We start from the raw sequence: 24,143 nt of genomic DNA on the forward strand, positions 1-24,143 counted from the left end.
CTCTGTGAGACCAGTTGACAAGTGGGAGGAGCTTAATGAACTTCCTGGTAAAGCTTCACTTGGGTTTGCTAGGCAACCTCCACACAAAGGCAGTGCTTTACAAGGTCGTCCTGTGTCCAGCCCTTTAGGTCTCTCCCGCAACACCACTGATACCTTCTCACACCTTCACCTCCAGGATCCCCTAGACACAGACCCCAGGAACTAACCCCTTTCTGATTAGGGACAGAAAGTGTCTAAGAAGTGTCCTGTGACACAGACAGCCCCGGGAGGGATCCCACACTGCCAAACAGTATATGAATCTGGAATAAGCTCCAGCCACCACACATGGTGTCAGGTGTCCCTTATTTGTATACCCTTTGGCTGTGCTGGTCACCCTTACAGGGCCTGCCAAAAAAATGATCTACGCCCCTCCTCAGGAATGCTCTAGTTTTGAATCATTTTTATTGTGGGAGAGGTGGGTAGGTTGTATAACTGCAGACAGATGAGCCTTCCAAGAGTGGCCCATTTCGAAGGCATTGGGTAGAGGGCCAAGAAAACAAAGAGGCAATTTCCTATAGCCACATCAGAGAAATGTTGGGCAGGTTGCATCTAAACAGTTGCAAAGAGCTTGGGAAACACCAGGCCACAGGCAAACCACAGCCATGAATAATTACACCCCCACAGTCTCAGTGTGAGGAGGGTTCCCACCATCTCAGGACAGAGCTCCTAGCTCAGAATGTGGTCTCCAAACCAGGCCAGAATGTTGGGAAAGGGAGGGTGACTGGAAGCTAGATAGAACCCTGGGGAAGGGGCACTGTCTAGTCAGGAACAGAAGAGCATTGCAAGTACCAGCAGGCACTGGCAACCAGACAACAGGCAGAAATGCCCAAGAGATGCTGCAGGGCACATGTGGTATATTGGAAAGGGCATTGTTTGGGGGTTGGCCAAACATGGTTTCAAATTCCAGCTCCGCTACTGCCTTATTTTGAGATTCCCCCAGACACAGACTGTGAAACAAGGAGTTGGAGGCCGACTTGGTAGAAGACCCCAAGAAACATCAGTCAGGAGTGGAAAGTGAGGGGAGGCATAAGTTAGAGTGAATTATGAAGCAGTTACCACTCCAGGAAGTGAGGCTCAGAGATGTTCCCACTCCCAGCCAGAGGCAAGAACTGGGATATGTGTCCTCCAACACCCTTCCATCATCGGTTGAGGACATTCACTCTCTGGCACTTCAACTTGTCCTGTGTCCCTTGGAAAGGCAGGGAAACCCTGAGGCAGAAAGTTCGGGGGATTTCCCTTAGCATTTTTCAGTGTGGAAAGGTGAATGTTGAGGGGATACCCATGGGCCCTGACAGAATCTGCCATACCCACTTACTAGCCCTGTGACCTTGGGCAGCCCAATATCACGCCTGTAAGCCCTGCTCTCCTGATGGGTGAAGTACAGATAAAAACCCACATTCTTCTGAGGAAAGTGGGTCCTGTTCAATGGAGGGTCCCCAGTTCTGCCAACAACCTATGGTCTTGGTTTGGCTCCTTGGGTCTAAAGGTAGCAGCTCTGTAGGGTGAAGGAGAATTCAGAGCTTCTGGAGCAATCCAGAGGGATGGGGTGTAGAAACAGAGACAATGGGAAGAGAAGAGAGGGGAAGGGAGGTCACAGAGACCGCAAGGACATGTGATTCCCAGAACCCAGAGGTCTGCAAAACTTGAGATGTTGGTGGGAGTGGCTCTCTTTGGACACCTGTGAAAGGGCTGTGTTCTGAGACAAGGCTGATTCAAGTACAAATAAGAACAGTATGTCTGGATGGATGAGCCAAGAATAGAGAAACCTAAAGGTCCCTAGGAATTAGTGGAGATTCTGGGGAGGTCTTTGGACCTCTCTAGGCTGCAGAGTTCGTGGAAGTCCAATTGCCCCAAAAGCAGCCTCTGAAATGAAAACTTGGGTGTACATGTGTTTTTTGCGGAGGGGAATCCAGGGAAGGGAGTGTGTTAGTGAGTGGGTCTCCATGGTGGGCAACTAGGGCTCCACCCTTCGAGGGATCCTCTGAGGAACTGTGCAGAATGCACCTCAGAACTGTCCCACAGGGACAGAAGGTCGGATGTCTAACTGCAGAGCCCCCGGTTGACAGCTGTCCCTGGAGGTGCAAACACGCAGGCTGAGCAAACTCCTGTGGTGCAAGATGAAGCCTCCTGTGAAGAGAAAGAGGATGCAGGCACTGGAGGAGGCAGCTGTCAGCATGTAGTGACTGTCCCCGGGCAGCATGGGACACCAAGACGGGCCTGGGGAACCGCAGCATCTGCTCCACCCACCTAGAGCACTGGGACAAGATTGTCTCAGCAGCACATGGGGCACAAAAATAATGACTCCTCCAAACAGCAAAGGTGCTTGGGGGCTGGTGGCTTTTGTGACAGTGGAGCTGCAGCCCCAGGTGAAGCCCAAGGAGTTCAAATATTTTAGAAGGCAGGCTGGCTGGGACTGCATGGAAGCTCATCCGTGCATGGGAAGGTACTGTAGCTGCCATTCCCCAGCTACCACCCCCTACCCCCCACCAAAGAGGGGCAGGGGAGGCCAGCAAGGATTTCTAGTCCTTTCCTCCAGTTATTTCAAAAGAAAACAAACAGCCGGCTGCAGTGGCTCATGCCTGTAATCCCAGCGTTTTGGGAGGCCGAGGCGGGTGGATCACGAGGTCAAGAGATCCAGACCATCCTGGCCAACATGGTGAAACCCCATCTCTACTAAATATACAAAAAATTAGCCGGGCATGGTAGGGGGTGCCTGTAGTCCCAGCTACTCGGGAGGCTGAGGCAGGAGAATGGCGTGAACCCGGGTGGCGGAGCTTGCAGTGAGCCGAGATCGCGCTACTGCACTCCAGCCTGGGCGACAGAGCGAGACTCCACCTCAAAAAAAAAAAAAAAAAAAGAGAGAAAACAAACATTGAATTCAGGGGAAAGTATTAGAACTGTGAAGGACTATATCCTTTAGGATTAAGTTAGTCTGTTAGTAACAAGAGACTCAAAGCCTCGTGGCTCAGACAAGATAAAAGATTATTCCTCTCTCTCTCTAGTAAAAGGCTGGAGCTTCTAGTTGGGGGCTAAGGAACAAAGTCTTCAGGGACCCAGGCTCCTTCTGGCTCCCTGCAGTGCCACCAGGTGTGGTCTTCCCCTCGCGGTCCAAGCTGATGACTCTCACACCCCATCCCAGCCATAAGACCAAGGAAGGGATCAAGAGAAAGGAAGGAAGGGCAAAGCGCAGCACCCACTGTTTTACAGGACGATTCCCAGAAGTCACCATGCTGTAATTCCAGTTATACCCGGTTAGCCTGATCTGAATGCATGGCCACACCCATCTTCAGAAGTGGTTGAGAAGTATAGTCTGTTTCCTGTGTGACCGTATGCCCAGCTAGAAATTCTGTTACTGAGGGAGAAGGGGAAAGTGGATATCAGGTTCTATCAGCCACCTCTGCAGCAGCAACCTTGCTAATCACCTTACAGGTCAGGATGCTGAGCCAAAGGCCATCAAGTTTATATTGGGAACATAGATTATATCCTACATACAGCATGTTCTAAGCAATACAATACAATTCAGCCCACTCCAGTGTGTCCCACCCCACACAATGGGCTAACCCTTGCAGCAGACACTATGTCCCACCCCATATCCCCTCAGCCACCTGAGTTAATCTGCAGCTGTGGGAGACAGTTCCTGCATGACAGCTGCCACCTTCTCTACCTGAAACTTTCTCCAGTGCCATGAGACCTTGCTGTGTCACAAGCAGGCACAACTGAAGTTTGGAGGCATTGATATTCCTGGAGCAACCCTCAAATGGGGATGCTGAGAGTCGATGGGTGTATGTTCCAGCCACCCCAGCCTGCACTGGGACAATTCTAAGTGTGTTCAGCATGGTTTCTCAGACAGGCCCCAGCAGAACTGAGCCCCAGTTCTCCAGTTACCACATCCATTCTTGTATTTTCTCCTTCCCTGTCCCACTCGCCCTACTCCCTTACCCCTCCCAATAAACTCCCTGAACACAGGTGCTTATTTCAGGGTCTGCCTTGAGAAAAAAACCCAAACAAAGATACCTTTGGATGCCTTCCCTGTAATCATCCACATAGTGGCTAAATTAGAATTGGAACTTAGATCCCTAGACTTTTAGAACAGATGTTCTTTCCATAGTCCTGGAACAAGAATACGGGGGAATTTTTAAGAACCAGTACCTTGTCAACAAATTACAGTCCTGAAATTGTTGCTCTGGTTTCTGAATCAAATCATTGGCCCACAAAAAAATGAATGGAGCAGATTAAAACGCAATAAAGATTCAGTCCACGTATTAAAGATAATAGCCAGGACTGGTTTTGTTAATGAATGGAGCCTGCGCCTCCTCCTGCCCCAGCAATTCTGGGAATGGTTGTTTGATTTGGTTTATTGGTTTCTTTCTTTATGAGAATGCTGTGCTCAGTGGTAGGAGCTGCTACTTTCAGAGGGCAAAAGCTCCACCCATAAACACAAAAGACTATGCTCTCTGACAAAAGGCCAGGGCAGTGAGAAACCCTTTGGGGAGCTGTCAAAGTCATCTATAACCTAAAGATCATCTGTTGACCCTGTGGCATAGGAGGGGACCCCACAGCCCTCCACAGTAAAACCCTGCCATCCATTTCCTGTCAAATACGTGTGCAAGTAAACTGAGGCAAATGACTGAGAGGTTGCCAGGAATCCAGGGATGGGATTACTGCCTGGGAAAGGAGCAGAAGGGGGTAACACTCAGGCTGGGCCAGATGGAAAGCCTGGTAGAGTATGGCCTTGAGATCTGGCCCTGCCCCATCCCAAGCCACTGCCCCTGAGCCCCTGTAACCCTGGCTCTAGGTTGCTGCCTGTGAGCACAGGCTCACACACTGTCCCCATTCAGAATTGGTGTCTCCAGCATTAATAATAATAGTAATAGTTTTATTATAAGCACAGTAATAACAACAGTATCAACTGTTTCTGCTCTTTTTGGCTCAGTGTGTACATAACAACAGCTTTCCAGTTAATATTCCCTTTAAGCCTGATAACAATCCTTATTTTACAGATGTAAAAACTGAGCGTCAGCAAGGCCAAGTGACTTGGTCAAAGCCATGTAGCTAATCGAACCAGCCCATCTGCACCCCAGGCCATGTTTCTGACACCATGCCACGCTGTCTCCTGGTTGGCTTTATGTGGCCATCAGCTATTATAGTGTCCAGGCCCCAACACAATCTTCATTTTGACTCTTGCCAGTGAAGATCTGGTTACCCGATTCCCTGCCCACCGCCTCACCACCACTCCTCTCTAGCAATGTTAGATACTCTGAGAGACGGTTCAGAACGGTCTCGCCTATCACGAGACTGAGCTGTACAGGTGAAACAAGGCAAGGCCCTTCATTCCTTGGAATGCAGAGGTTCTGAAGATGTGGCATACCTGGGCTGAGGCAGGGGGGTGAGATGGGAACTGGGGTCCTCTCATTCTTTGCCTCTTCCAGGAAAGCCTGCTTGCTGCTCCAAAAGTACATTGGGCAAAACAGTGGGAAACCAGGTCCAGGATTGCAAAGTGGCTTTGAAGGGCCCAAGACCCTTCAAGCAAGCAGCCGTCCACACTCATCAAATGGGCAGGGAGGGCTTCTACACTGGGTGGTTCCAGCTGTCCTTTTTCAGGGGCACACTGAGCAATACTTTAACCCTGCATTAAGATTTCTCAGAACACCCAAAGGAAGCCTCCTTGGTGAAATTAGGGCTGATGAATGAGAAGAAAGAAAGAATAAAAATGGGTGAGGAACGATTCTAAAATGATCTGGGATTCATTTCTTGGAGACAGCAGACTCCTTAAATTTTTATACATGGCAATGTGGTGATTAAGTGCTGCTGCCACCAGTAGCTTACAGGAATGAGCAGAGAGACAGAGCTGGGGACAGCGGGTGGCGCATCTGACCGGGTGTGAGTGATGGAGGCCGTACCTGGTAAGCGGCCTTGCACCACGACGGGACCGACTTCCACTGGTCTGAACTCCAAGGACATCTCCGTGCTCCTTTGTGCTCTCTCCTGCATTCCAAATCATGGGTCATAAATCTTCTGGCTCCTGCCTATTTTCTATTTAAAGTGTGTGTGGCGGTGGGAGGGTGGATAGCATACTGCATCTTGGCTGTTTCTTAATAAAATGGGCGGGTTGGTGAATGTTCATGCATATGAAGGACCAGAGGAGTGACTGGAGCCAGGGTTTTCCTAATGCTATTAAAAGACCAGTGAACAGAGGGCTGTCTGCCGGCAGTGTCCAGAAAACGGACACAGTAGCTAATGAGCCTGTGATGGATAGGGGCTGACTCTCTGGCAGCTGAGTGCAGTCCCAGAGGGGCCAGTGGCCGGAAGACATGACTTTCCTGCAAAAGCAACAGGTATGAGCTTCCCAGACCACAATGCAGAACATGCAGAAGTAAAGGTTTCTTGGTTTCTTTGTAGCAGAACTAAGCGTGGCCCTACACAGGGATGACATTCAGATTTTATGTACCAGTAACAAGAGGCCAAGGTCCAATGCACAAGCACTTTGCAAGTCCTGCTTGCGGAACATTTGCTGATGACTCATTGGTCAGTGTCATGTGGTCAAGCCCATATTCCAGGGGTGGAGAAATAAATGCCACTTCTTTATTGATGAGAAGTGGTAAAGTCACATTGCAAAGAGGCATAGTACAGGGTAGAATTATTTTTAGCCATATTTGCAAACAATCTACCACATAGCAGGTCTTGCCTCCAAGATTTTGAAGTATTCTCAGACTATTTTTGTCTCACTACAGTTCATCACTCACTTTGGTTCAGATTTATGTTTTGAAAGTCACTCTAAGTGAAATTAATGGCAGCAGTGTTACAAGGGAGGGGAGTGAGGACTTGCAAAAACTCTGTGGTAAGGCACCTGCACTACCTGTGAAGCGGTATAGTGTTATCTGAATGTGGACTTTGATTAGTTGTAAGTACATATTGTAAACTCTGGGGCAAACAATAAGAACTTTAAAAAAATAAGTATAATTGATATGCTAAGAGATAAAATAGAATCACATAAAATGCTCAGTTAACATCAGAGAAGGCAGAAAAAGAGGGGAAGATTTTTTTAAAGCACCAAAGAACAAGAACAACACATAGAAAACAGTTACAAATGCAATAGTTATTAATCCAGCTATGTCAATAACCACTTTAAATAGAAGTGGTGTAAATATAACAATTAAAGGGCAGACTGACAAAGTGGATTAAAAAAAACAAGACACAACTATATGGTGTTTATAAGAAATCCACTATAAGTGTTTCGGAAGATCACTCTAGAGTCTTCACTCCTGTGCTCAACAACCTCTGATGTCTTCCATAACCCCACAGGTCCAAGCTTGCTAGCATGACACTTAGTGTGTCTCACAACCTGGCCTTCACCTGCCTTCTCAGCTCCACTCACCTACACCCCAGAACCCTAACTAATCGCCACACGTGTCTTCACGCCTCCATGCATTTTCATCTTCTCTTTCCACCTGGAAAGTATCCATGGACTCATGACATGTAAGAATTTAATTGACAAAAAATGTCTTGCTGAAAGAGAGAGAAAAAGAGAAAATTTTAGGCACTGTCAGTGATACTAAGCTGAATGGGATTCTAGTATCAAAAGTGTACTTTCTGTCATATGTAAGTTTTCACCTTTTGTGCCAGCTTTGGACCCTCCCTCTTCCAGTTATGCATCATTCTGTTGTGCCACACATTCTTCAAGCCCAGCAGACACATGCCTCCCTCCCCCTGAAGACTTTCTGTATGCCCAGGCTGAGTTTGTTCTTCTCTCCTCTGTGTTCTTATGACAATTTGTGTCTCCAGCTGTTCTAGCACTGCCCCTTCCGATGGTAATCATCTTTTTCAAGTAGACTGAGAGATCGCTGGAAAGAGAAAGGATATATTTTCAGCTCGGGATTCTCTTGATTTCCCTTCCCCTCTCCGTGTCCAGTAGCTGGAACCTAGTAGGGGATCATGACAGGATGGAGGGATGGATGGAGGGATCTTATTTAGATGACCCAAAAGCAGACCCAACATAAGGACTTGAGTGCAGGTAGTTTCTCTAAGAGGTGATTTCAGGAAGCAGAAATGAGTGGGGAAAGTAAGAGAAGGAAGGGAGAAAAGTGAATAAAGACTATATTAATAAATGGGTTGTCATGGAGAAAACAGAGGGGCTCAGGCCCACTGGGGACTCCCTGAGGATGGACCATATGGAATGGTCTCAGAGAGGTCTCCGAGCAGAATAAGGAGCTGGGACATTTCTGTACCTCTTCCCATCTCTCATTGGTTGGTGTAACTGCCCTACTATCATTCACTTCAGGTCTCTCCTGCTTGCAGCCAAGACCCTTCCTGTGGCATGGAAGCCCTCAGGCAGGGAATCAACAGCATCTGCTGCAGATGTAAGTGTGTCAGAAGAGTGGGCCATCGGTAATACTGAACTGTAGAGTTAAAAGATTTTCCCAAGCTCTTTCCAACCCAGACATATTGCTTTCATTGCAGATGGTCAGCACTTATTTACTTACTTGCGATATGAAGTTCCATACTCTGCCTATGTCATAGTTAGTGTAAACATCAAGTCAACAGAATGAGGTATACAACACAGAATCACGTCCTCAAGCACCATCATACAGATGCAAAAGAGCTCAAACATGGGTGTCCAGGAAGGAAGTGCCATTTTGTTGCAACAAAGCTGTATGGTTTTGCTGATTTTCCTCTTAGATTCAATGGTCTTTCCAGCTGTGTGGAAGATATATAAGAGGGAGAGAAAGAGCAATTTGGGGTGGCGGGGGAAGAGTGGAGAAAGAGCTGTCTGAGAGCTGATAATAGAATTGCTGGGTTGAGGCATTTTCTATTGTTTTGTTTTTCTTTTGCATTTTAGGATACAAGAGAATGGGGACTGAAGTGTTACTTGGAATAGATTCTTTTAGCTCAGAAAGAAATTCAGAGTCACTTTGACTTAATATTTTTCTTGTTAGTAACTGGAAATCTCTACTCATCTTGGGGCCCCTAGACAAGGAAAATTTGCCTATTGTGGGTTCAAAGGCACCAATCCCAGAGAACACCACCAGTTTGCTAAGTCATAAACACTTTTCAGGTCACTGGAACATAGTATTAAGATACTGGACAGGACTTCAGCAGAGCACATCTGAACCACATATGACTTCCTTCAGAAGAGAGTTGTTCTCACCTAAACAGCACTTGGAAGAAAGCAGAGCCTGAAATGGGGATTCTCAGTTGGGGGTGCCCTCAGAGAAGAATGAAGGAGCAGGGGAAGGAGCTAAACAAGGGTGTGGTCTCAGCTGGAGACCAGTCTCAGCCTGTTCCCAAGGGAGCTCTGAAGCATGAATTGTACCCCAGAGTTGTCCCACCCTGAGGCAAAGGAGTTGACTTCTGTAATTCTGTGCCAGTCACTGGTCAGGTTTGTGGATGTTACGGTGACTTGTAACCCAGGGCGGGGAGGTGGCTCCTGTTCCCTAGGCTGAGGCCAGGGCTGGGGAACAGCAGCTATGAGCTGTAAAGGAATCTGAGCAGGGTACCAACAGTGTCCACTACTGAAGGAAATACCAAAGTTCAGGCTGTCTTCATCCACGTTAATAGCTGACATCAATATACACGTTTAAAAGCAATGTGAATTAAGATTTCTTGGGTGATTCTTTAACATGACCAATCCCCAGCTTGTTGTGAAACAGGGGCTCCTTAACTGGCTTATCTCAATTTCCTGTGAGTAAATATAAGCTCCTCAGATATTTGCCATCCATTAGATTCTGATATTTTAATTATTTTAATCAATAACTAAACTATTTGGCTCTGGTGAGCTTTGCCATGTTGAACTGTGTATGTTTCTGAGCTAGTGCTTTTGTGTGCCTGGGTCTCAACTCAACTGAGAGCCAAGCCCAAAAAAAGATGTTAGTTTGCCAAATTCAAATGGAACCAAATCCATATTCTTTCAACCGGAATGTGAATCAAAAGCCTAAACCAGAAGCAAATGTATACACTTTCTGAAACTACTGAAACAAAGAAAAGCCTGAATGTCAAAATACTCTCAAAACTGAAAGTGATGTTTTTGGTGCAATTTCATTTGGTTTGAGTCACTTGTGGACATTTGTCCCTGATCAGCAGCTGAATCAGTTCTGTCACCATGTTCTCATCTCAGTTCTATTCATTCTGCATTCACTCAAAAATCTCATCATTTACCTTTTCAATGTGCCCCTTAAAGGTGAAGGAGGGAGAGTGGGGAGGGGCTAGTTTTAGAATTGGTAGAACATATAGGGAGGAAAAGACTTGATGAGAAGAAATTCCTCTTGTTTAGCTGGAAACTTGCCTGGTTGCTTTTCCTGCATATTAAAGAACAAAATTAACTCCTCGGCTTATGATTCCCTTTCCTGCCTCTCTTATCATCATCCTTTGTTCCTGTAAGAAAATCACGCTGAAGTACATTTTGGCATTGCCCTAGACACGTTAAATTCCAGGCGTCGTTCTAGAAGACTGCGGCGGAACAGAGCACAGTTATCTTCTGCAACTTGGGTTGACAGTAGTTTCAGGGCCCCACTGATCATTTCCAGGCAGGTGAGATGGGAACTGAAACTGGCTTCATTTTCCTGAGAACACCCAGGCTGCCCGGAGGCTGCAACTGGCAATGAGTGTCTCCCTGGGCTACAAAGGGACGTGGGGCCTGCTGTTCATTTTGGGGTCTGGCAGGATCACATTGATTATTTTCTAATGCCATTTAAAGATGAGCTTCCCCCTCTTTTTTTTGAAATATTTGCTTACATACATTTTCTCACTTTTCTTTCCGTCTTCCCACCCTTCCCACGTATGCACACAGAAATAGCTCACTTCTCCAGAGTGGGAGGCTGGGGCTCCAAGCTCTCCCCGTGTAGGGCTGCGGAAGCCTGTGGTCTCTGGCAAGCAGCCGGGCTGGGAGAGGGGGTTCTGGCCTCAAACCAAGGACGTAATTATCGACATGCTTAGTATCTAGCGACTCTTCTCCTGCGAGGGCTCTGCTAATAACATAATCCGCCACACAGGTCTTTTGCTGAATTCATTTTGCAGAGAGAGAGAGAGCGCTAGAGAGAGATAATAGGGTCCAAAGATAGCCCTTCTCAGATAATCTTTGAGAAAGTTGCTGAAAATGTAAGCCCTTGGACCCAGTGTAAAGTTTGTAAGGAGCAAGTTGATTTCTGAATCCAGACTTAAGGACCTGCACTCACAGCATCCATTTATGTCACAAAAAATCTCACCTTGCCAAAACAGATAAAACATTTAACTCTAAAATTAAGCAAACTCAGTTAATTCTAAAGCCCTGGCCAGAGACTTATGCTCAGAGATGAAGGATGCACTAAATGGCATCTGAAGTCCAATAACTCCATGGGAGACATTTGGGGATGGCAAGTGTGTTTATGACATTACTGTGAGCATCACCAGAGCAAGTGCACACGTTCACAAAATCCAGGTAAAAAGTTCACAAAGTCCATGATAAAGTGAATGACATGGGTGAGGGGTGCAGGGCATGGTGAATGCAGAACGGTGCCAGGTAAAGGAAGCGGCTGCTGTGCCATGCAGGTAAGTTTAGCTACAGGTAGAAACAAGCTGGGGTTGCCAAAAGCTGGCACTTTTTCCCCAGAAAAACCCAAAATCCAAAATTTTACATGAAATCTCTGATTTTTAAACACTGCGTCCAAATACTTTTTGAGTGTCGTATAGGCCAAATAATGTACCAGTTGTGAGCTAGATCTGACCCAAAGCCTTTTGGCAATTTCCATAGGTGAATGAAAGCTTCCTGGAGAAATTTCTGCTGTTTATGAACTTTGCAGACCTTCGTAGTTATTGTCCACATCACTCCAGGGAGAGCTGGGGAATGCATTTACATTGTCTGCCATTAGAATTCTCCAACAATACTGCTGGATTCAAAGAAACTGAGGGAAGCAAGACCTGCAGTGGGAGGCTGTTTCTCCAGCAGCCCAGCATGATGCAGAAGCCTGCTTCGGCTGAGCTAAGGATACTGCAAGCTGACTCGCTCAGGCAACTGTTCCATCTCATGGGAGGGGCTCAGGGGACAGGCCTCCACCCACACCCACCCACCACAGACAGCTGCTCAGGGAGCCCCAACTGTGTAAACCTTTGCCAGTGGATTCTGAGGAGAACCCCAATACCAAGCAGATTAACGCCGAGCTGCTTTGGTTAAAGCACAAGTGGAGGATCCAGGAGAGCCCCAGAGAGCCCCTCCCTCTGCCCTGTAGACACGTTCCCTGAGCCTCAGAACCTCACCCAACAGGCAGAGAGCTGAGAAAACTTGGCCCAGCTGCCCAATCCTTTTGAAAACCCACAGTCTTCCCCTGAGGTCTCTATGAATTCCTGAAGCCCACTTTCTCAGTACCCCTCAGGGCTGCCTCTGTTTTGCTCCACCCCTACTCATTGCTGTGTGTTTTAGTAAACTCCACTGAAGACAGGAGGGTGGTCACACAGCACAGAACACACCTTCCTCTGCCTTCCAGATGTCCTCCTTATTCCTCTGCTGTCAGGAGCAAAGCTAATCCATTCCCAGGTGGCACATAGCAGCACAGAAGCCATCTGCTGCTTGCATCCACCCTGGGGGCCTCACCTGCTCACCACAGCTACTTTTCCAAGGACTACACTCAGGGTCAACTTACGGGCCTGGTCCAGTTGCTCAGGACCTCTTGCTTTGAAGACCCCTGCACTTGGTTAATGCTCTGCTGTCAGCATCTGGAAATTCGTAACAACTTTTGAATAAGGGACTCCTTATTTTCTTTACATTGGGCCCTGCCAATTATGTAGTCAATCCTGGCTGTACTTCCTTAAACCACACAGTGCCCTAAGAGGAATTTTAGTGCATAACAAATATCTACATCTCTCCGGACCTAAATTTCTTCACCTATAAAATGGCAATATCAATTTCAAAAGATAGTTGTGAGGTTTAGCTATGACCACAAGTGGAAGAGTGTTGGCAAGAGGCCAGGTAGACAGCAGGAGCTTGTAATCTGTAGTTCCTTGTAGCACAGGGGCAGGGGAGAAAGGAGCCGTGAAGGGGAAGGACATGTGCGTGCACAGGCCACATGCAGGTGGCCTACTCTACAGTGGGAAAGGCTCTGAGCTACAGAACCTTTGATGAGATTCCCTATTAATAATAATACCATTTATTGAAAACATATCATGTGCCAGGCACTTTTCATTCCCTACAGTTCATCCTTAGAGCATCCTGAAAAAGTGCAACATGCTATGTCCTCATTTTATAGGTGGGAAACTGAGTCATGGGGGGTTTCTTACTTGGCCAGAGAGCTGGTGGCAGAAGAGGAATCCAGACTCTCTTCGGCCTGGCTGCAAACCCCCTGCTGTTTCTGCTCTGCCGTGCATCGGGAATGAAAGTCTTCTCTCTGAGCCGGAGAAACCATGCCGCTGACCCTGTCATGAATAAGCTCAGAGCCTTGGCCCAGGAGGTTCACAGCAAATATTTGACCAATTAATAACAGGAAGCATCAAAGGGAGAGAAGTGAGGTGACCACACAATTTAACATCTAAATCGAGACACTTCTGAGATTGGACATGATCAGGCAACAGGGACTATGCCGGGTACACCAGGGCATCTGCTCACCCTAAAGACAACTGCGTGAACTGACACTCTCGTTGCTCTCAGTATTTATTTCTATACTGCTTAAGCTCCTAAAAAGACATTCAATATGCCATTTTTGTTCAATTTTTTTTTAGGTTCTTCTCTGCGCTGGTCTCTTTTCTGGTCAATTCCTGTGTTCTGCACATACTGCAGAAGATTTTCTGCCCACTGGGAAGGCTCTGTGTCTATGTTGGCCTTCATTCAGCCCATTCATGCAGCTCCCCATGACAAACACGAGAGCCCATACTGGGCTCTGTGGCTTGGCATTGGAATGTGTCAGTGTTGGACAGTGCCCCTTGTGTCCCTAAGCTGCATACAAGCTGGTGTGTTGCTCTAGTGTAAAGCACACAGTTGGTCCTCCATAGAAGCCAAATAATCCACTTGTCTGGTATTCACCACTCCCCAGGAAAAGAAATGAGTGAAAGAGGCACCTGGTGAGGTCCATTGCAGGGAGGCAGGAAGGCACAGAACTCATCAGCTGCCCTAGGCCAGAGACGGGGATTCTCAGAGAAGTCCCAGTTTCTTTTCTGTTTCTCTCCCACAAATTTTATTTTAAAAAATTTCAAATATAGAGAAAAGTTGCAATACTAGGACAATGAACACCCATATGCTCCTCATTCAGAATCACTAATTTTTAACATTTAGAACATTTGGTCTCTTTTATTCACTCTCTCCATGTATATATGAACTGTGTGTGTGTGTGTGTGTGTGTGTGTGTGTGTGTGTGTGTGTGTAGGCAGAGTTAAGAAGAGTATGGGAGGTCTATTGGGAGGTAACACCTTTGATATCAATACAAGACAGAAGCAGCAGGATTGAGCAGGGAGAGCCTCAGCTTGTCGTGCAAGGGTGCCAGAGTTTTGGCCAATGCAGAGAGGAGTTCCAGAGTGGATTGCCCATTGAAGAGATCTGTTTTGGGCAAAATGGTCTGACCCTGCTACCCTCACCATGCCCAGTCATCAGCTGGGAGTGGTCTGGAAAGCCCATGGCTTTAACTGAGGCAGAGACTTAAGGCATTCATAGCCGGGAGCCATTGCCCACCATGCTCCTTCCAGCTGACCGGCAAGTCCTTTCCTGAAGAGACACCCAATCTCTATAATCTCTTGGTTGCCACAAAAGGTACCTTTTTCCTTTTTCCCTTTGTAATTAAAAGCTTCCAGTTTCTTAAGGTACTTGATTGGGCGAGAGCTGCAGTCTTCTCATTGCCACAACTGTCACCTGAAGATGTAACAAGAAAAAGGATGCCTTTCTCCTCTTCTGCCTTCTGAGGATGGAAGGAAAGGTAAGGGGGCTCTGCGGGTTATAGTGGCCCCATTACAGGCTTGGGGGACACATGGGCTGCTTTTCTCCCTTTGTGCTGATTCTCACAGAACCAAACACAACTATACCAGAATCTTGGCGACATCTGCAGCTTTCCCTCTTTGGATGTAGCCCCGAATGTCCCTGATGCATGCAGCAGATGTGACCAGTGCCCATCCATGCACCATGGGGCTCACCTGGACATGCCGGGTCCCTACTCACTGAAGAGTCACAGCTCTGGCTGGGCACATCCTTTTGGTCATGGCAGCATGCTCCATGCATGTGCACAGAAAGCTGCAAGTGCTGGAGAGTTAATGGCCCTGGAAGCAGCCTTCCACTAAACACAGATGGGGAGGTGGTGGATACATGTCCAGCTTCCTTGGCAGCTCAGGTGGGAAAGCTCTGAGGTTCCTTCTGCACAGATTCCCATAGGTCCCAGTCAGACTGAGCCCCAGTAGCGCTCAGTGGTGACCTGCTCATAAAAGCCTCCTGCAGCCAGGCACGGTGGCTGATACTTGTAATCCCAGCACTTCGGGGGGCTGAGGTGGGAGGATGGCTTGAGCCCAGAGTTTGACACCAGCCTGGGCAACATGGGGGACCCCATCTCTACAAAAAATAAAATATTAAAAAATACGCTGGGTGTGGTGGTGCCCCCTGGTAGTCCCAGCTTCTTGGGAAGCTGAGGTGGGAGGGCACTTGAGTTCAGGAGTTCAAGGATGCAGTGAGCTATGATCGCACCACCGCACTCCAGCCAACCCATAGAGGAGTTGGGTTCTTTGAATTCCTTCTCTTCCCTGAATAACTTCTCCAACCGCTAGAGTAGCTTCCTAGGGTCTCCTCCCAAATTAGCCACTTGCACTTGAATTCTTTTCTCAGAATCAGCCTCTGGGAGAATGCAACTTAAAACAACATGTACATATTGGCCTTTTTGCTGCCCTGCAAAAGTGAATTGTTGCATTATATGTTAAGCACAAACTAAAAGCTAGTATGTGAGGCTAGCAGGCCATGTGGCTCCTCATCTCTCCAAGGCCTTCTCACCACTATTTAATGGTTTGAAGGAGACACTTAACATTTATAAGTTTTACTCTATTACATCCTGTGGGAGCTTTGCCACAGTGGGATATGCAAATTTAGGGAATCTCAAAGGTTTAGGGTCATCTCTTTCTGGAATATCATCTCTTTCATGATTGCCACCATCATTTTCCTCCATGCCATTCATTCAAAAAATCATTTAGTGAGCACCTACTAATACCAGGCACTACCTTGAGAGCAGCAAACATAATAGTTAGCAAGATCCAAGTGTTGCCCTCAAGGAGTTCCTCAGTCTAGGTCTACTTGCAGCCTGCTTGTAAACAATATCAATATTTACTTACCTTTTTTTCTTTTGAAGATGGGGGATCAGTGATTAGGATTTTAGATTGAGGCTGCAAGAGAAGAAGACACTGCCTGACTTGACTGGCACACTGCTTTATACAATCAGATTGGCAAAACTTGCTTCAGCCCCATGGGTCCAGACAATGTCCACAGCAGCTGTGGAAAATCTGAGAGCCTGATCTTCATGCCAGGCTTATTTCAGGAGAGACAAGATCATGGTGGGGGGTGACAGAGCTCTTTTTTTTTTTTTTTTTTTTTTTTGGTGTTGTTGTTGTTGAGACGGAGTTTCACTCTTTTTGCCCAGGCTGGAGTGCAATGTCACAATCTCGGCTCACCACAACGTCCATCTCCTAGGTTCAAGTGATTCTCCTTCCTCAGCTTCCCGAGTAGCTGGGATTATAGTCATGTGCCATCACGCCCAGCTAATTTTGTATTTTTAGTAGAGATGGGGTTTCTCCATGTTGGTCAGGCTGGTCTCGAACTCCTGGCCTCAGGTTATCCACCTGTCTTGGTCTGGACCAACACAGCTCTTTAGACAGCGCCAAGGCCAGTGGATGACCACAGGGATGTTGTTAGGTATACCCAGTTCTGTTTAACGTAGGTCTGAAAGGTTCAGCAGCTGGAGACACAGTTATTTAGGGGAGAGTGTCTTTGTTTTGGCTGGGTTCCCCTTCTATGTGGGCTCAGGGTTCTGCCAGAGAGAAAGGGGTCCCCAGGCCCTTGGCCACCCCCATCCCCATCAATTTCATATCATACATCTGCCTAACAGGGATGTGGTACAGTTTGCACACATAGTCTCTCCAAATCTGTCTCTAAATGACTGTGCTTTGGGGAGCACACACACAGGAAATTGATCTGTGAGCAGCAGAACCGCACAGTCACTGAGAGCATAGGCTCTGGAGTTGGGCAGATGCTGACTGGAATCCTTGTTACTTACCAGTGGGGTGACCTCAGACAAGTTACTTAGCATCTCTGGGTCTTGCTTCCTTCAGCTCTAAAAGAGTAATAACTATCACTGTTGCCATCATCATACTATGTCATGGAGGAGGAGTAGATGGATTAAACATCACAAAGGTAGAACCAGTAGAATTTGCTGGCATGTTGCATGTAGAGTGAAAGAGAAAAGGAGGACAAAAGGATGATAACAAAGATGAGCTGAGCTATTTCTACTGATGTGTCAGGCATTGTTACAAGCACTTTTTCATGCATTACCTCATTTAATCTTCACATCATCACTAGGAGCTAAATACTCAGATTATTCCTATGGCAGGCTCCATCAGAGCCCAACCATGTCCCTGCAGCCCATCGGAAGGCCACCTGCAGACAGTCCTCCAACATGTAGACCAATGCCTGAGGACTTCTGGTCCCAGGCCAGGCCCATGCACAAGACAGGTCAGAGTGACCTTAAACCAAGAAAGGCAAGGAGTCTGTAGAAATAACTGATATTCATCCTACTCATGGGCCAGTCACAGTAATAAATCCTGAGGTAATTATCCCCATCCTCTCTCACAGAGTCCCCAGTGGAATTTACCACTGTTGACAATCAGGATCTATTTTGAGCTGTTTCCCTGTTTTACTCTCCCTACCCTCTCTTCCTGAGATCAGCTCCCAAATAAAACACTTTTGCCCAAATCTTTGTCTCCAGGTTTGTTATAGGGGGAACCCAAACTACGACCTCCCCATTTTTAAGATGCGGGCACAGAGGCACTGAAGAACCTCAAGACTGCACAGCTATGATTGTAGCCCAGGTAGTTTGGCTGTAGAGCCTGAGCTCTTAATGTCTAGTACAGAGGTTCTCAAACTTCATTGTGGACCAGATTCATTAACAGGCATGTTAAAACCCAGATGGCTGGACCCCACCCCCAGAGTTTCTATAATAATTCAGCAGGGTGAGATGGGGCACTAGAATTTGCATTTCTACTGGTTTCCAGTAATGCTGCTGCTGGTCCAAGCACCACACTTTGAGAACCACTATTCTAGTGCTATTGAAGATGTTTGTTAGAATGGATCCATCTCATCAGAAGGATAGTGCCTGTTCCCATTCAGGTCTCATATCCCAGGGGAACTGGGCCTTGGTGTGGCTACTATACTTTGTAGTATGCTCACATATACTATCTACGCACTCCAACCTGTATTTTCTGAGTACCCACTGTTTCCGGCATTGTGCAAGATGCTGTAGGGACACATAAACGCATGAGACCAAATGTCTGCCTTGGAAAATGTGGGTTCAGTCTAGGGTGGAGCTTTCAAGTTCAGGCCCAAACTATGACACCAGGCAGATGATTTTAAAAAAAGTAGAGTGTTTGATGCTTGAATTAGTCTCAGAATGGAGAGGCCAAGACCGAAAAACTCACTAAATCAATCATCAGAGGAAGTGGGAAGTCAAGCCTTGGCAAGGCGACCACAGGGCAGAGGTGAGCTGAGGATGTGTCTTTTGATTATGTGATCCCTATTTTATCTGAAGTTAATTAATACAGCTCTTGGGGCTGCATCGGAATGAGACTGCCATCAGAAAGCCTGAACCTACTGCAGTTTTGATTCCTGACATTGGAACTTGTTACTCTACAGTCTTTATTGTGCTGGCAAAAGGAGATTAATTCACAGGATGAAAAGAAACCATATTAATGAAAGGGACAATATAAATTTGTATTCAGCAAGGCAAATCAGCAGTGCTCTGCAACTACAGGAGCAGGAGGCAAAGAATAGCATGTTAAATTACTCCTGTCTTGGGCTGTCAATTTAAAACACCTTTTGTGCATTCTTTTCTTTGACCAAATACATGTGCATTTCACACACAGTGTGAAGGCAATACATGCTAACCTGCAGCACCAGCCCCTCCCCCAATATAAAGAGTTCAGTAGCAAAGGCTTGTAAGTTTAACTAGAGAAATCGCTTTTATTGGAAGCATTTTTCATGTATAAATAAATGTAAGGTAGCTATTAATGTATGTGTTGTGCGTGTGTGTGTTTATGTGCACGACTTAGTTGCAATTAAAAAAATAAAGACTGCAGTGGTTTGAATCATAATGATTTGCAACTAAAAATCCATTAGCCCTGTCTATGGATGATGCTAAATATACCAAATGTCAGGATGTGGCAGGCTGGAAGGGCAGCCTTAAAATAGTCTCTTTGAAAATAGCCCCTCCGGGTGGCTTTTCTCCACAGATCTATCTCCTTGACACACATTCCTGGGGAGGTAAATCTAAGAAGCAGGGTGCAGGGCAGATTCAATGGAGGGAGGAACAAACCTGATTGTTTCACAGTGTAAATAAAAATGTCGGGGGTGCCAGGCCAGGGGTCCCCACACCCCATTTGGGGTTGCTCTCCAACCTCTCAGGCTTTGGATGCTGGTCTGGCCAACGCTGACACCCTCAATCCCTGGAACTATTTGAAATGGTTAGAGGTGGGGGCAGGACTTCTAGTTCCCATAGACACAGTTTTCTGGGGGGTCTAGCTCTTGCTGCCACTTTGCTGCCTGTGCAGCAGACCCTGAGTGCCAGGGTAATCACTCCACCTAGGAGCAACCCATATCCAAAGAGCTGTTGCATGAATACCCCGGCTCCCTCGCCCTCGGGCAGGACAGATTTAAGGTATGTATTTCACACTTATTCTTAGCATTGCTCAGTGGGATTAAGTTCCAGGTACTCACAGAAGTAACCTGCTTTATTCCACATTCTTTACTGACTGCCTTCTCTTCCCTGTCTCACTTCACTACTCCACTCCTGGTGTTTCCTGGGATCATCTCCCAAATAAACTATTTGTTCTCAATTCATTATCTCAGGGTTGGCTTCTGAGGGAACCCAGTAAGACAAATGTATTACTTCCATTATGCTTATGCGGAGTCCTTATTTTTCCAGAATACAGATAAAAACCATAAGAGAGAGTGCCAGATATTTGCGTTTCTGATATGCTAGAATTATGTATCATGACCTCAAGGTAGAAGCTGGGAACTAAATCAATGGAGAGAAAAAAGATTGAGTGGATGCAGGAGAACAACAATGCAGGCCTCTAAATAGCACTTCTATGTTTTCTTTAGGTTACAAAGGGTCAGCTTGGAACTTCTGCATCTCAGAAACTCTAGTATGTCAAACTAGACCACCAGGAAGTCTTTTGTTTTTATTTTTGTTTTGAGACAGAGTCTCACTCTTTTGTCCAGACTGGAGTGCAGTGGTATGATCTCGGCTCACTGCAACCTCCGCCTCCTGGGTTCGAGCGATTTTCCTGCCTCAGCCTCCCGAGTTGCTGAGATTACAGGTGCCCGCCACCATGCCCGGCTAATTTTTGTATTTTTAGCAGAGACAGGGTTTCACCTTGTTGACCAGGCTGGTCTCGAACTCCTGACCTCAAGTGATCCGCCTGCCATGGCCTTCCAAAGTGCTGGGATTGCAGGCGTGAGCCATGGAGCCCAGCCTTCATGAAGTATTTTATATGATCTTTTGTGCAGAGTTGAGGAGAATGAAGACTTTGGGACTATGGATCAAGATGAAGATGAAGGCTTGGGAAGAACAGAGGCTGCCCAGCTCAGCCTCCCTGTAGTGCAGAGCCCTTGTGTCAGGGCCTGGGCTTTACCTCCTTGTTTAAATTCTGCCTCAAAACACGAGCCTATATGACTAGCAACCCTTTGCCACCCCGAACACATTCCTACTCTCCCTATTCAAAGTGCGATCTGTGATTCGGCAGATCTGAGAGGGCGGCATCAGTGTCACCTGGGAGCTTGTCAGAAATGCAGATTCTTAGCACAGTCTGCAGACCTACTATTCAGGATTTGCATCTCAATCGGTCCCCAGGTGCTTCACCTGCACACCTGGCGTTTAGAAGTGGTTGCCTCTGAAAAGAGGATTAAAGTGGGAACTCAATAATTGAAGGACTGGGCTATTGCTTTTAATCAGGTGGGCATATGGCTTTGATAAAAATGTAAACACCACTATAGAGAAAGGAATAGATACTTTAGAATATGGTTGAAAGCTATAAAGTATAAAGATAGAACTAAAAATTTAAAAAGATATGATTTGTGTAAAGGCAGGGTGAGGGCATCATTCATGTAGAGGAGCCAAAATATATAAGTCAAGAAATAGAGGTATAAGCATGTTATTTAGAAAAATGTAGAAAACCGCCAGAAAAAAAATAGAAGCAGAATCATTTTAAAGCTATTGGCTCCAGGGAGCAGCTCTAGTGGAGAGGTGGTGGGCAGGAAAGAAAGCTTTTATTTTTTATTTTAGGCTTCCTGTACTGTTTGAATTTTTATTGGCATGTACATGCATTAATTCCCTTGTTATTTATAAAATTAAGTTTTAAAAAAGAAAGAAGAGAACTAGATTAAAGCCAAACAAGGTTACAAGGGCAAGAAAGGTTTTTGTTTTTGTTTTTGTTTTTAAGAATATAAGAGTTTGGACATATTTATAGGCAGAGGATAGTAAAAAAGGGTAGAAAAATATTAAAGATAGAAGAAAAGAAATGGCAAATAGACATTGATTCTTTACTTGCATCTGTGCCTCTGCCTGACCTTGACTGGAACCTACATTTTCTGAATCCTAGAACATCACTACATAATTTCTCTGTTAAAATATATTATTATATTTTTAAATTACAAAAGCTACTCCCGTTCTGCTCCCCTCCTCAGAGGTAAGCTAGGTTATCAGCTGAGTGTTTTCTATTTCTCTATGAGTTAGCTAATGCCACAGAACAAAGCTTCACTGGCACACAGCAAGGGGTGTTGATTGCTTACAAGTCTAGTGTGGTCTGTACTCATTTTGACCGGGTTTGCCCACAAATCTGAGGGTCACATGACTAATCTAGGGTGACAATCTAGGGTAGACTTAGCTGGGACAGCTGGGGAGACTGGACTCTCCTCCATCTCTCTCCCCCTCCAGCAGGCTAGGCTGGCATGTTCTCAGAGTAACAGCAAAGGCACAACAGCAAGCAAACCCCATTGCATCAGTGTCTTTCAAGCCTCTACTTGCATCAGCCTCACCAAATCGAATCTCTCATCCTATTGATTCAAAGCAAATTGCTTAGCTAAGCCCAGAGTCCGAAGGAGAGGGCAAAAGAAAGGTACATAGCAGAGTATGAATACAGGAAGGAGTGAAGAATTGGGGCCATCACTGCAATCAGTGACACTTCTAGATCACGGGTTGGCAAGTTACGGACCACAGACAGAATCTGGCCCATCGCCTGATTTTGAAAATCAAGTTTTATTGGAACACAGCCATGTTCATTCATTTATTTGTTGCCTGTGGGTGCTTTTACATTATAATGTCAGAGTTAAGTAGTTGCAACAGAAGTGATATGGCCTGCAGGGCCTTAAAAGTTTACTATCTTGTCCTTTACAGAAAAATGCGCTTTTTGTTCTAGATCTTTTCCCAAGCCTTTATATACATGTATATTTATACATATATCTTGCTAACTGTTGGCTTTTTAAATTTTTACATAAAGAATAATATGTTTTACATTTTATTCTATAATTTCATTTTCTACTTTAAAATATACCTTGGAGATCTTTCTGTCTCAGTACAAATGGATCTAACTCATTCTTTTTTGTAACTTGATCCCAAGCACAAGCCCACGAGGAGGGGGGGCCAAAACAGACCGAAATGAGACAACAACCCATTCATCATAAAAAGATGAATGGGCGGCTTCACACACGCACACACACACACACACACACACACAGATGAAATTTTAGACAGGCAAATTTCACATGGTCATTTCTGTTTCTTTTTAAATACAGGTTTGTGGGGTGGTATTTTGTTTTTTCCAGCTATAAAAAAGGCCCAAAAGTGCATGTGTGAGGGGGGAAAGGCAGAAATTAAGCAATAAAGTAGTTTTCCCTGGAGGGACATGAACGGGAGAAAACAGGAGGCAGTGCGGGGAGAATGTACTTTGCTCACCACTAGGCTTCTTGTTATTCTTATTATTGGTCCACAAAAGTTATATTCACATTCTAGCTTTGATGCATCTTTCCTGGGATTATACGGGCTGAAAGACCTCTGTGAACTGTAGGGTAGACCAGGGGCTCAGCCCAGCACAGCACAACCCAGCCCTCAGGGCTCTGTGCTGTTCTAGGGGTGGATGGTTCTAGTAAGGAATGGATGCCCAGCAGCCCCTGGGTCCCTCAGCACCAGTGTACCGTCCCTCCCCTCTCTGGGACTGTGTAAGAAAACGGCCTCTATTTTTAGGACAGGAAGAGTAGAGGGAGGGCCTGCAGCAAGATTCCATGACTGGCTCCCCTTGTCTGGGAAGGAGAATTAAGCTGAGTGACAACAGGCTGCTTCTTGCTACTCCTCCCCCCAACTCAACACTCTCCCAAACTCAGGTCCTCTAAGGGGATGTGTCCCTGACCTTTGGTCCCCAAATCCACATTGTGCTTTGAGATCAAGAGGAAACAGAATGCACCAGTGCCACTCAAGGCTCCCAAGAGATTCTCTGCCTCACCCAGTCCCTAAATCACCCAATATAAGATATTCCACTTGCCTCCACCTAGGCTGGGGCCAGAAAGGAAAAGGGATGGGCCAGGCAGGGCCTCCTCACCTACAGTCTTTTCCTCTACCTCCGATTTGGGGCAAATATCCCCAAATCAATTAACAAGCAGTTGACAAAAACACCCATGATGACTGATAGTTGAACAGGCCAACACCTTCAAGTCCTGCCCCTCACATGTGGGTACAAGTGTGCAAAGGGACAAGAGGCCAATGGTGGGACCTGGTTGGGCTCAGGGTGAAGATGGATGGAGACTACCGGGGGTGGCAAGAAATCAAGTGAGGCCAGGGTTGTCACAGCCACCCATGAGCAGAGAGCAGGAACTGGATATAGTACCATCTTTCCCTCCCCATCCTAGAGGCTGTGCTTCCAGT

This window comes from Gorilla gorilla, chromosome 2 (assembly GCF_029281585.2).
Source record: "Gorilla gorilla gorilla isolate KB3781 chromosome 2, NHGRI_mGorGor1-v2.1_pri, whole genome shotgun sequence".
NCBI classification, from domain to species: Eukaryota; Metazoa; Chordata; class Mammalia; order Primates; family Hominidae; genus Gorilla; species Gorilla gorilla.